Source organism: Carcharodon carcharias, chromosome 26 (assembly GCF_017639515.1).
Source record: "Carcharodon carcharias isolate sCarCar2 chromosome 26, sCarCar2.pri, whole genome shotgun sequence".
NCBI classification, from domain to species: Eukaryota; Metazoa; Chordata; class Chondrichthyes; order Lamniformes; family Lamnidae; genus Carcharodon; species Carcharodon carcharias.
Window position 1 is genome coordinate 22,383,122 of NC_054492.1, and position 10,766 is coordinate 22,393,887.

Sequence of the window (10,766 nt, forward strand, 5' to 3'; positions counted from 1 at the left end):
ATTGTATGGAGGGCTGGTTATATTGTACAGTGTGCTGGTTATATTGTACAGTGGAGTGGTTATATTGTACAATGTGTGGGTTATATTGTACAGTGGGGGGTTATACTGTACAGTGGGCGAGTTATATTGTACAGTGTGTGAGTTACATTGTACAGTTGGGGGTTATATTGTACAGTGGGTGGGTTATATTGTACAGTGTGTTGGTTATATTGTACAGTGGTGTGGTTATATTGTACAGTGTGTGGGTTATATTGTACAGGGTTGGGGTTGTAATGTACCATGTGTGTGGGTTATATTGTACAGTGTGCGGGTTATATTGTACAGTGGGGTGGTTATATTGTGCAGTGTGTGTTTTACATTGTACAGTGGGGTGGTTATTTTGTACAGTGTGCGGGTTATATTGTACAGTGGGGGGTTCTATAGTACAGTGTTCGTGTTATATTGTACAGGGTGCGGGTTATATTGTACAGTGTGCGGGTTTTAATGTACAGTGGTAGTTTTATATTGTACAGTGTGCGGGTTATATTGTACCGTGGTGGGGTTATATTGTACAGTGTCTGGGTTGTATTGTACTGTGTGTGGGTTATATTGTACAGTGGGCTGGTTATATTGAACAGTGTGCTGGTTATATTGTACAGTGCGGTGGCTATATTGTACAATGTGTGGGTTATATTGTACAGTGGGGGTGTTATATTGTACAGTGTGCTGGTTATATTGTACAGTGTGGTGGTTATATTGTACAATGTGTGGGTTATATTGTACAGTGTGAGGGTTTTATTGTACAGTGTGTGAGTTATATTGTACAGTGGGGTGGTTATATTGTACAGTGTGTGGGTTATATTGTACAGTGGGGTGGTTATATTGTACAGTGTCTGGGTTATATTGTACAGTGGGGGTGTTATATTGTACAGTGTGCGGGTTATATTGTACAGTGTGTGAGTCATATTGTATAGTTGGGGGGTTATATTGTACAGTGGTCGGGTTATATTGTACATTGTGCGGGTTTTATTGTACAGCGTGGGTGTTATATTGTACGGTGTGCGGGTTATATTGTACAGGGTGGAGATTATAGTGTACAGGATGTGGGTTATATTGTAGAGTGTGCGGGTTATATTGTACAGTGGTGGGGATATATTGTACAGTGTGCCGGTTATATTGTACAGTGATGAGCTTATATTGTACAGTGTGCGGGTTATAATGTGCAGTGGTGGGGTTATATTGTACAGTGTGCGGGTTATATTGTACAGTGGGGGAGTTATATTGTACAGTGTGCGGGTTATCTTGTACAGTGTGTTGGTTATATTGTACTGTGTGTTTGTTATATTGTACAGTGGGGTGGTTATATTGTTCAGTGTGTGGGTTATATTGTACAGTGGGGGGGTTATATTGTACAGTGTGTGGGTTATATTATACAGTGTGTGAGTTATATTGTACAGTTGGGGGGTTATATTGTACAGTGGGGTGGTTATGTTGTACAGTGTGTGGGTTACATTCTACAGTGGGGTGGTTATTTTGTACAGTGTGCGGGTTATATTGTACAGTGGGGTGGTTATATTGTACAGTGTGTGGGTTACATTGTACAGTGGGGTGGTTATTTTGTACGGTGAGAGGGTTATATTGTACAGTGGGGGTTTTCAATTGTACCGTGTGTGGGTTATATTGTACAGTGTGCAGGTTATATTGTACAGTGGGGGCTTATATTTTACAGTGTGCGGGTTATATTGTACAGTATGCGGGTTTTATTGTATAGCGTGGGGATGGTATTGTACGGTGTGTGGGTTATATTGTACAGGGTGGAGATTATAGTGTACAGGATGGGGGTTATATTGTAGAGAGTGCGGGTTATATTGTACAGTGGTGGGGTTATATTGTACAGTGTGCGGGTTATATTGCACAGGGTGGAGATTATAGTGTACAGGATGGGACATATATTGTAGAGTGTGCGGGTCATATTGTAGAGAGTGTGGGTTATATAATACAGTGTGGGGATTATATTGTACAGGTTGCGGGTGATATTGTAGAATGTGGGGCTTAATTTTTACAGTGTGTGTGTTATATTGTACAGTGTGCGTGTTATATTGTACAGTGTGCGGGTTATATTGTACAGTGGTTAGATTATATTGTTAAGTCTGGGGGTTATATTGTACAGTGGTGGGGTTATATTGTAGCGTGTGCGGGTTATATTGTACAGTGGTGGGGTTATATTGTACAGTGTGCGTGTTATATTGTACAGTCTGCGTGTTATATTGTACAGGGTGCGGGTTATATTGTACAGTGTGCGGGTTATGTTGTACAGCGTGAGGGTAATATTGTACCATGTGCTGGTTATATTGTACAGGGTGGAGATTATAGTGTACAGGATCGGGCTTATATTGTAGAGTGTGCGGGTTCTATTGTACAGTGTCCAGGTTTTATTGTACAATGGTGGGGTTATATTGTGCAGTGTGCGGGTTATATTGTACAGTGGGGTGGTTATATTGTACAGTGGTAGGGTTATAATGTACAGTGTGCGGGTTATGTTGTACAGTCTACGTGTTATATTGTACAGGGTGCGGGTTATATTGTACAGTGGTGGGGTTATGTTGTACAGTGTGCGGGTTATATTGTACAGTCTGCGTGTTATATTGTACAGGGTGTGGCTTATATTGTACAGTGTGCAGGTTATGTTGTACAACGTGAGGTTTATATTGTACCGTGTGCGGGTTATATTGTACAGGGTGGAGATTATAGTGTATAGGATGGGGTTTATATTGTAGTGTGTGCGGGTTATATTTTACAGTGTGCGGGTCATATTGCAGAGTGTGCGGGTCATATTGTAGAGAGTGCAGGTTATATTATACAGTGTGTGGATGATATTGTACAGGGTGCGGGTGATATTGTAGAATGTGGTGCTTAATGTTTACACTGTGCGTGTTATATTGTACAGTGTGCGTGTTGTATTGTACAGTGTGTGACTTATATTGTACAGTGGTGGGGTTATATTGTACAGTGTGCGGGTTATATTGTACAGTGGGGGGGTTATATTGTAGCATGTGCGGGTTATATTGTACAGTGTGCGGGTCATATTGTACAGCTGGGGGGGTTATATTGTAGAGTGTGCGGGTTATATTGTACAGTGGTGGGGTTATATTGTACAGTGTGCAGGTTGTGTTGTACTGTGTGTGGGTTATATTGTACAGTGTGCGGGTTATATTGTACAGTGGGGTGGTTATATTGTACAGTGTGTGGGTTATATTGAACATGGGGTGGTTATTTTGTACAGTGTGCGGGTTATATTGTACAGTGGGGGGTTATATAGTACAGTGTTCGTGTTATATTGTACAGGGTGCGGGTTATATTGTACAGTGTGCGGGTTTTAATGTACAGTGGTACTTTTATATTGTACCGTGTGCGGGTTATGTTGTACCGTGGTGGGGTTATATTGTACAGTGTCTGGGTTGTATTGTACTGTGTGTGGGTTATATTGTACAGTGGGCTGGTTATATTGAACAGTGTGCTGGTTATATTGTACAGTGTGGTGGTTATATTGCACAGTGTGTGAGTTATATTGTACTGTTGGGGGGTTATGTTGTACAGGGTGCGGGTTATATTGTACAGTGGGGGTGTTATATTGTACAGTGTGCGGGTTACATTGAACCGTGGTGGGCTTATATTGTACAGTGTCTGGGTTGTATTGCACTGTGTTTGGGTTATATTGTATGGAGGGCTGGTTATATTGTACAGTGTGCTGGTTATATTGTACAGTGGAGTGGTTATATTGTACAATGTGTGGGTTATATTGTACAGTGGGGGGTTATACTGTACAGTGGGCGAGTTATATTGTACAGTGTGTGAGTTATATTGTACAGTTGGGGGGTTATATTGTACAGTGGGTGGGTTATATTGTACAGTGTGCTGGTTATATTGTACAGTGGGGGGGTTATATTGTACAGTGTGTGGGTTATATTGTACAGGGTTGGGGTTGTAATGTACCATGTGCGGGTTATATTGTTCTGTGTGTTGGTTATATTGTACAGTGGTGTGGTTATATTGTACAGTGTGTGGGTTATATTGTACAGTGTGCGGGTTATATTGTACAGTGTGTGGGTTATATTGTACAGTGTGCGGGTTATATTGTACAGTGGGGTGGTTATATTGTGCAGTGTGTGTTTTACATTGTACAGTGGGGTGGTTATTTTGTACAGTGTGCGGGTTATATTGTACAGTGGGGGGTTCTATAGTACAGTGTTCGTGTTATATTGTACAGGGTGCGGGTTATATTGTACAGTGTGCGGGTTTTAATGTACAGTGGTAGTTTTATATTGTACAGTGTGCGGGTTATATTGTACCGTGGTGGGGTTATATTGTACAGTGTCTGGGTTGTATTGTACTGTGTGTGGGTTATATTGTACAGTGGGCTGGTTATATTGAACAGTGTGCTGGTTATATTGTACAGTGTGGTGGCTATATTGTACAATGTGTGGGTTATATTGTACAGTGGGGGTGTTATATTGTACAGTGCGCTGGTTATATTGTACAGTGTGGTGGTTATATTGTACAATGTGTGGGTTATATTGTACAGTGTGAGGGTTTTATTGTACAGTGTGTGAGTTATATTGTACAGTGGGGTGGTTATATTGTACAGTGTGTGGGTTATATTGTACAGTGGGGTGGTTATATTGTACAGTGTCTGGTTATATTGTACAGTGGGGGTGTTATATTGTACAGTGTGCGGGTTATATTGTACAGTGTGTGAGTCATATTGTATAGTTGGGGGGTTATATTGTACAGTGGTCGGGTTATATTGTACAGTGTGCGGGTTTTATTGTACAGCGTGGGTGTTATATTGTACGGTGTGCAGGTTATATTGTACAGGGTGGAGATTATAGTGTACAGGATGTGGGTTATATTGTAGAGTGTGCGGGTTATATTGTACAGTGGTGGGGATATATTGTACAGTGTGCCGGTTATATTGTACAGTGATGAGCTTATATTGTACAGTGCGCGGGTTATAATGTGCAGTGGTGGGGTTATATTGTACAGTGTGCGGGTTATATTGTACAGTGGGGGAGTTATATTGTACAGTGTGCGGGTTATCTTGTACAGTGTGTTGGTTATATTGTACTGTGTGTTTGTTATATTGTACAGTGGGGTGGTTATATTGTTCAGTGTGTGGGTTATATTGTACAGTGGGGGGGTTATATTGTACAGTGTGTGGGTTATATTATACAGTATGTGAGTTATATTGTACAGTTGGGGGGTTATATTGTACAGTGGGGTGGTTATATTGTACAGTGTGTGGGTTACATTCTACAGTGGGGTGGTTATTTTGTACAGTGTGCGGGTTACATTGTACAGTGGGGTGGTTATTTTGTACGGTGAGCGGGTTATATTGTACAGTGGGGGTTTTCAATTGTACCGTGTGTGGGTTATATTGTACAGTGTGCAGGTTATATTGTACAGTGGGGGCTTATATTTTACAGTGTGCGGGTTATATTGTACAGTGTGCGGGTTTTATTGTATAGCGTGGGGATGGTATTGTACGGTGTGTGGGTTATATTGTACAGGGTGGAGATTATAGTGTACAGGATGGGAGTTATATTGTAGACAGTGCGGGTTATATTGTACAGTGGTGCGGTTATATTGTACAGTGTGCGGGTTATATTGCACAGGGTGGAGATTATAGTGTACAGGGTGGGACATATATTGTAGAGTGTGCGGGTCATATTGTAGAGAGTGCGGGTTATATTATACAGTGTGGGGATTATATTGTACAGGTTGCGGGTGATATTGTAGAATGTGGGGCTTAATTTTTACAGTGTGTGTGTTATATTGTACAGTGTGCGTGTTATTTTGTACAGTGTGCGGGTTATATTGTACAGTGGTTAGATTATATTGTAAAGTCTGGGGGTTATATTGTACAGTGGTGGGGTTATATTGTAGCGTGTGCGGGTTATATTGTACAGTGGTGGGGTTATATTGTACAGTGTGCGGGTTATATTGTACAGTGGTGGGGTTATATTGTACAGTGTGCCGGTTATATTGTACAGTGGTGGAGTTTTATTGTACAGTGTGTGGGTTATCTTTTACAGTGGGAGGGTTATATTGTACAGTGGTGTTTTAAATTGCACCGTGTGCGGGTTCTATTGTACAGTGTGCAGGTTATATTGTACAGTGGTGGGGTTATATTGTACAGTGTGCGGGTTATATTGTACAGTGTGCGGGTTATATTGTACAGTGGTGGGGTTATATTGTAGCGTGTGCGGGTTATATGGTACAGTATGTGAGTTATATTGTACCGTTGGGTGGTTATATTGTACAGTGTTGGGTTTATATTGTACAGTGTGCAGGTTGTATTGTACTGTGTGTGGCTTATATTGTACAGTGGGCTGGTTATATTGTACAGTGTGTGGGTTATATTGTACAGTGTGTGGGTTATATTGAACATGGGGTGTTTATATTGTACAGAGTGCAGATTATATTGTACATTGGGTGTTTTATATTGTACCGTGTGCGGGTTATATTGTACAGTGTGTGAGTTATATTGTACAGTTGGGGGGTTATATTGTGCAGTGGGGGGGTTATATTGTACAGTGTGCGGGTTATATCGTACAAGGTGGAGATTATAGTTTAGAGGATGGGTGTTATATTGTACAGTGTTTGCAGTCATATTGTAGAGAGTGCGGGTTATATTATACAGTCTGGGGATTATACAGGGTGCCTGTGATATTGTAGAATGTGGGGCTTAATTTTTACAGTGTGTGTGTTATATTGTACAGTGTGCGTGTTATGTTGTACAGTTTGCGGGTTATATTGTACAGTGGTTGGATTATATTATACAGTGTGGGGGTTATATTGTACTGTGTGTTGGTTAAATTGTACAGTGGGGTGGTTATATTGTACAGTGTGTGGGTTATATTGTACAGTGGTGGGGTTATATTGTACAGTGTGTGGTTTATATTTTACAGTGTGTGGGTTATATTGTACTGTGTGTTGGTTAAATTGTACAGTGGGGTGGTTATATTGTACAGTGTGTGGGTTATATTGTACAGTGTGCGGGTTATATTGTACAGTGTGCGGGATATATTGTACAGTGGCGTGGTTATATTGTACAGTGTGTGGGTTACGTTGTACAGTGGGGTGGTTATTTTGTACAGTGTGCGGGTTAAATTGTACAGGGTGCGGGTTATATTGTACAGTGTGCGGGTTTTATTGTACAGCTTGGGGGTTATATTGTACGGTGTGCGGGTTATATTGTACAGGGTGGAGATTATAGTGTACAGGATGGGGGTTATATTGTAGAGTTTGCGGGTTATATTGTACAGTGGTGTGGTTATATTGTACAGTGTGTGGGTTATATTGTACAGTGTGTGGGTTATATTGTACAGTGTGCGGGATATATTGTACAGTGGCGTGGTTATATTGTACAGTGTGTGGGTTACATTGTACAGTGGGGTGGTTATTTTGTACAGTGTGTGGGTTATATTGTACAGTGTGCGGGTTATATTGTACAGTGTGCGGGATATATTGTACAGTGGCGTGGTTATATTGTACAGTGTGTGGGTTACATTGTACAGTGGGGTGGTTATTTTGTACAGTGTGCGGGTTAAATTGTACAGGGTGCGGGTTATATTGTACAGTGTGCGGGTTTTATTGTACAGCTTGGGGGTTATATTGTACGGTGTGCGGGTTATATTGTACAGGGTGGAGATTATAGTGTACAGGATGGGGGTTATATTGTAGAGTTTGCGGGTTATATTGTACAGTGGTGGGGTTATGTTGTACAGTGTGCGGGTTATATTGTACAGTGGTGGGGTTTTATTGTACAGTGTGCGGGTTATATTGTACAGTGGTGGGGTTATATTGTACAGTGTGCGGGTTATATTGTACAGTGTGCCGGTTATATTGTACAGTGGGGGAGTTTTATTGTACAGTGTGCGGGTTATCTTTTACAGTGGGAGGGTTATATTGTACAGTTTTAAATTGCACCGTGTGCAGGTTCAATTGTACAGTGTGCAGGTTATATTGTTTAGTGGTGGGGTTATATTGTACAGTGTGCGGGTTATATTGTACAGTGCAGGGGTTATATTGTACAGTGTGCCATTTATATTGTACAGTGTGTGAGTTATATTGTACAGTTGGGAGGTTATATTGTACAGTGGGGGGGTTATATTGTACAGTGTGCGGGATATATCGTACAGGGTGAAGATTATAGTTTACAGGATGGGTGTTATATTGTACAGTGTTTGCAGTCATATTGTAGAGAGTGCGGGTTATTTTATACAGTCTGGGGATTATACAGGGTGCCTGTGATATTGTAGAATGTGGGGCTTAATTTTTACAGTGTGTGTGTTATATTGTACAGTGTGCGTGTTATGTTGTACAGTTTGCGGGTTATATTGTACAGTGGTTGGATTATATTATACAGTGTGGGGGTTATATTGTACACTGGTGGGGTTATATTGTAGCGTGTGCGGGTTATATTGTACTGTGTGCGGGTTATATTGTACAGTCTGCGTGTTATATTGTACAGGTGGCGGGTTATGTTGTACAGCGTGAGGGTTATATTGTACCGTGTGCAGGTTATATTGTACAGGGTGGAGATTATAGTGTACAGGATGGGGGTTATATTGTAGAGTGCGCGGGTTATATTATACAGTTTGCGGGTCATAATGTAGAGTGTGCGGGTCATATTGTAGAGAGTGCGGGTTATATTATACAGTGTGGGGAATATATTGTACAGGGTGCGGGTGATATTGTAGAATATGGTGCTTAATTTTTACACTGTGCGTGCTATATTGTACAGTGTGCGGGTTATATTGTACAGTGTGTGAGTTATATTGTACAGTTGGGGGTTTACATTGTACAGTGGGGGGGGGTATATTGTACAGTGTGCCAGTTATATTGTTCAGTGGGGGGGGTTATATTGTACAGTGTGTGGGTTATATTGTACAGGGTTGGGGTTATATTGTATAGTGTGCGGGTTGTATTGTACTGTGTGTTGGTTATATTGTACAGTGGGGTGGTTATATTGTACAGTGTGTGGGTTATATTGTACAGTCTATGGGTTATATTGTACAGTGTGTGGGTTATAATGTGCAGTGTGCGCATTATATTGTACAGTGGGGTGGTTATATTGTACAGTGTGTGGGTTACATTGTACACTGGGGTGGTTATTTTGTACAGTGTGCGAGTTATATTGTACAGTGGGGGTTATATTGTACAGTGTGCGTATTATATTGTACAGGGTGCGGGTTATATTGTACATTGTGCAGGTTATATTGTACAGTGGGTGGTTATATTGTACAGTGTGGGGGTTATATTGTACAGTGTGCTGGTTATATTGTACAGTGTGTGGGTTATATTGTGCAGTGTGCGGGTTATATTGTGCAGTGGGGTGGTTATATTGTACAGTGTATGGGTTACATTGTACAGTGGGGTGGTTATTTTGTACAGTGTGCGGGTTATATTGTACAGTGGGTGGTTATATTGTACAGCGTGCGTGTTATATTGTACAGGGTGCGGGTTATAATGTACAGTGTGCGGGTTTTGTTGTACAGCGTTGGGGTTATATTGTACGTTATGCGGGTTACATTGTACAGGCTGGAGATTATAGTGTACAGGATGGGGGTTATATTGTATAGTGTGCGGGTTATATTGTACAGTGGTGGGGTTATATTGTACAGTGGTGGGGTTATATTGGACAGTGTGCGGGTCATATTGTACAGTGGTGGGGTTATATTGTACAGTGTGCGGGTTATATTGTACAGTGTGCGGGTTATATTGTACAGTGGGGGAGATATATTGTACAGTGTGCAGTTTATCTTGTACAGTGGGGGGGTTATATTGTGCAGTGGGGGTATTAAATTGTACCGTGTGCGGGTTCTATTGTACAGTGTGCAGGTTATATTGTACAATGGTGGGTTAATATTGTACAGTGTGCGGGTAAAATTGTAAAGTGGGGTGGTTATATTGTACGGTGTGTGGGTTATATTGAACATGGGGTGTTTATATTGTACATTGTGCGGATTATATTGTACAGTGTGCGGGTTATATTGTACAGTGGGGGGTTATATTGTACAGCGTGCGCGTTATATTGTACAGTGTGCGGGTTTTATTGTATAGCGTGGGGGTTATATTGTACAGGGTGGAGATTATAGTGTACAGGATGGGGGTTATATTGTAGAGTGTGTGGGTTATATTATACAGTGTGCGGGTCATATTGTAGAGAGTGCGGGTTATATTGTACAGTGGTGGGGTTATATTGTACAGTGTGCGGGTTATATTGTACAGGGTGGAGATTATAGTGTACAGGATGGGGGTTATATTGTAGAGTGTGCAAGGTCATATTGTAGAGAGTGCGGGTTATATTATACTGTGTGGGGATTATATTGTAAAGGGTGATATTGTAGAATGTGGGGCTTCATTTTTACAGTGTGTGTGTTATATTGTACAGTGTGCGTGTTATATTGTACAGTGTGCGGGTTATATTGTACAGTGGTTGGATTATATTGTACAGTGTGGGTGTTATATTGTACAGTGGTGGGGTTATATTGTAGCGTCTGCGATGTATATTGTACAGTGATGGGGTTATATTGTACAGTGTGCGGGTTATACTGTGCAGTCTGCGTGTTATATTGTACAGGGTGTGGGTTATATTGTACAGTGTGCGGGTTATGTTGTACAGCGTGAGGATTATATTGTACCGTGTGCGGGTTATATTGTACAGGGTGGAGATTATAATGTACAGGATGGGGGTTATATTGTAGAATGTGCAGGTTATATTG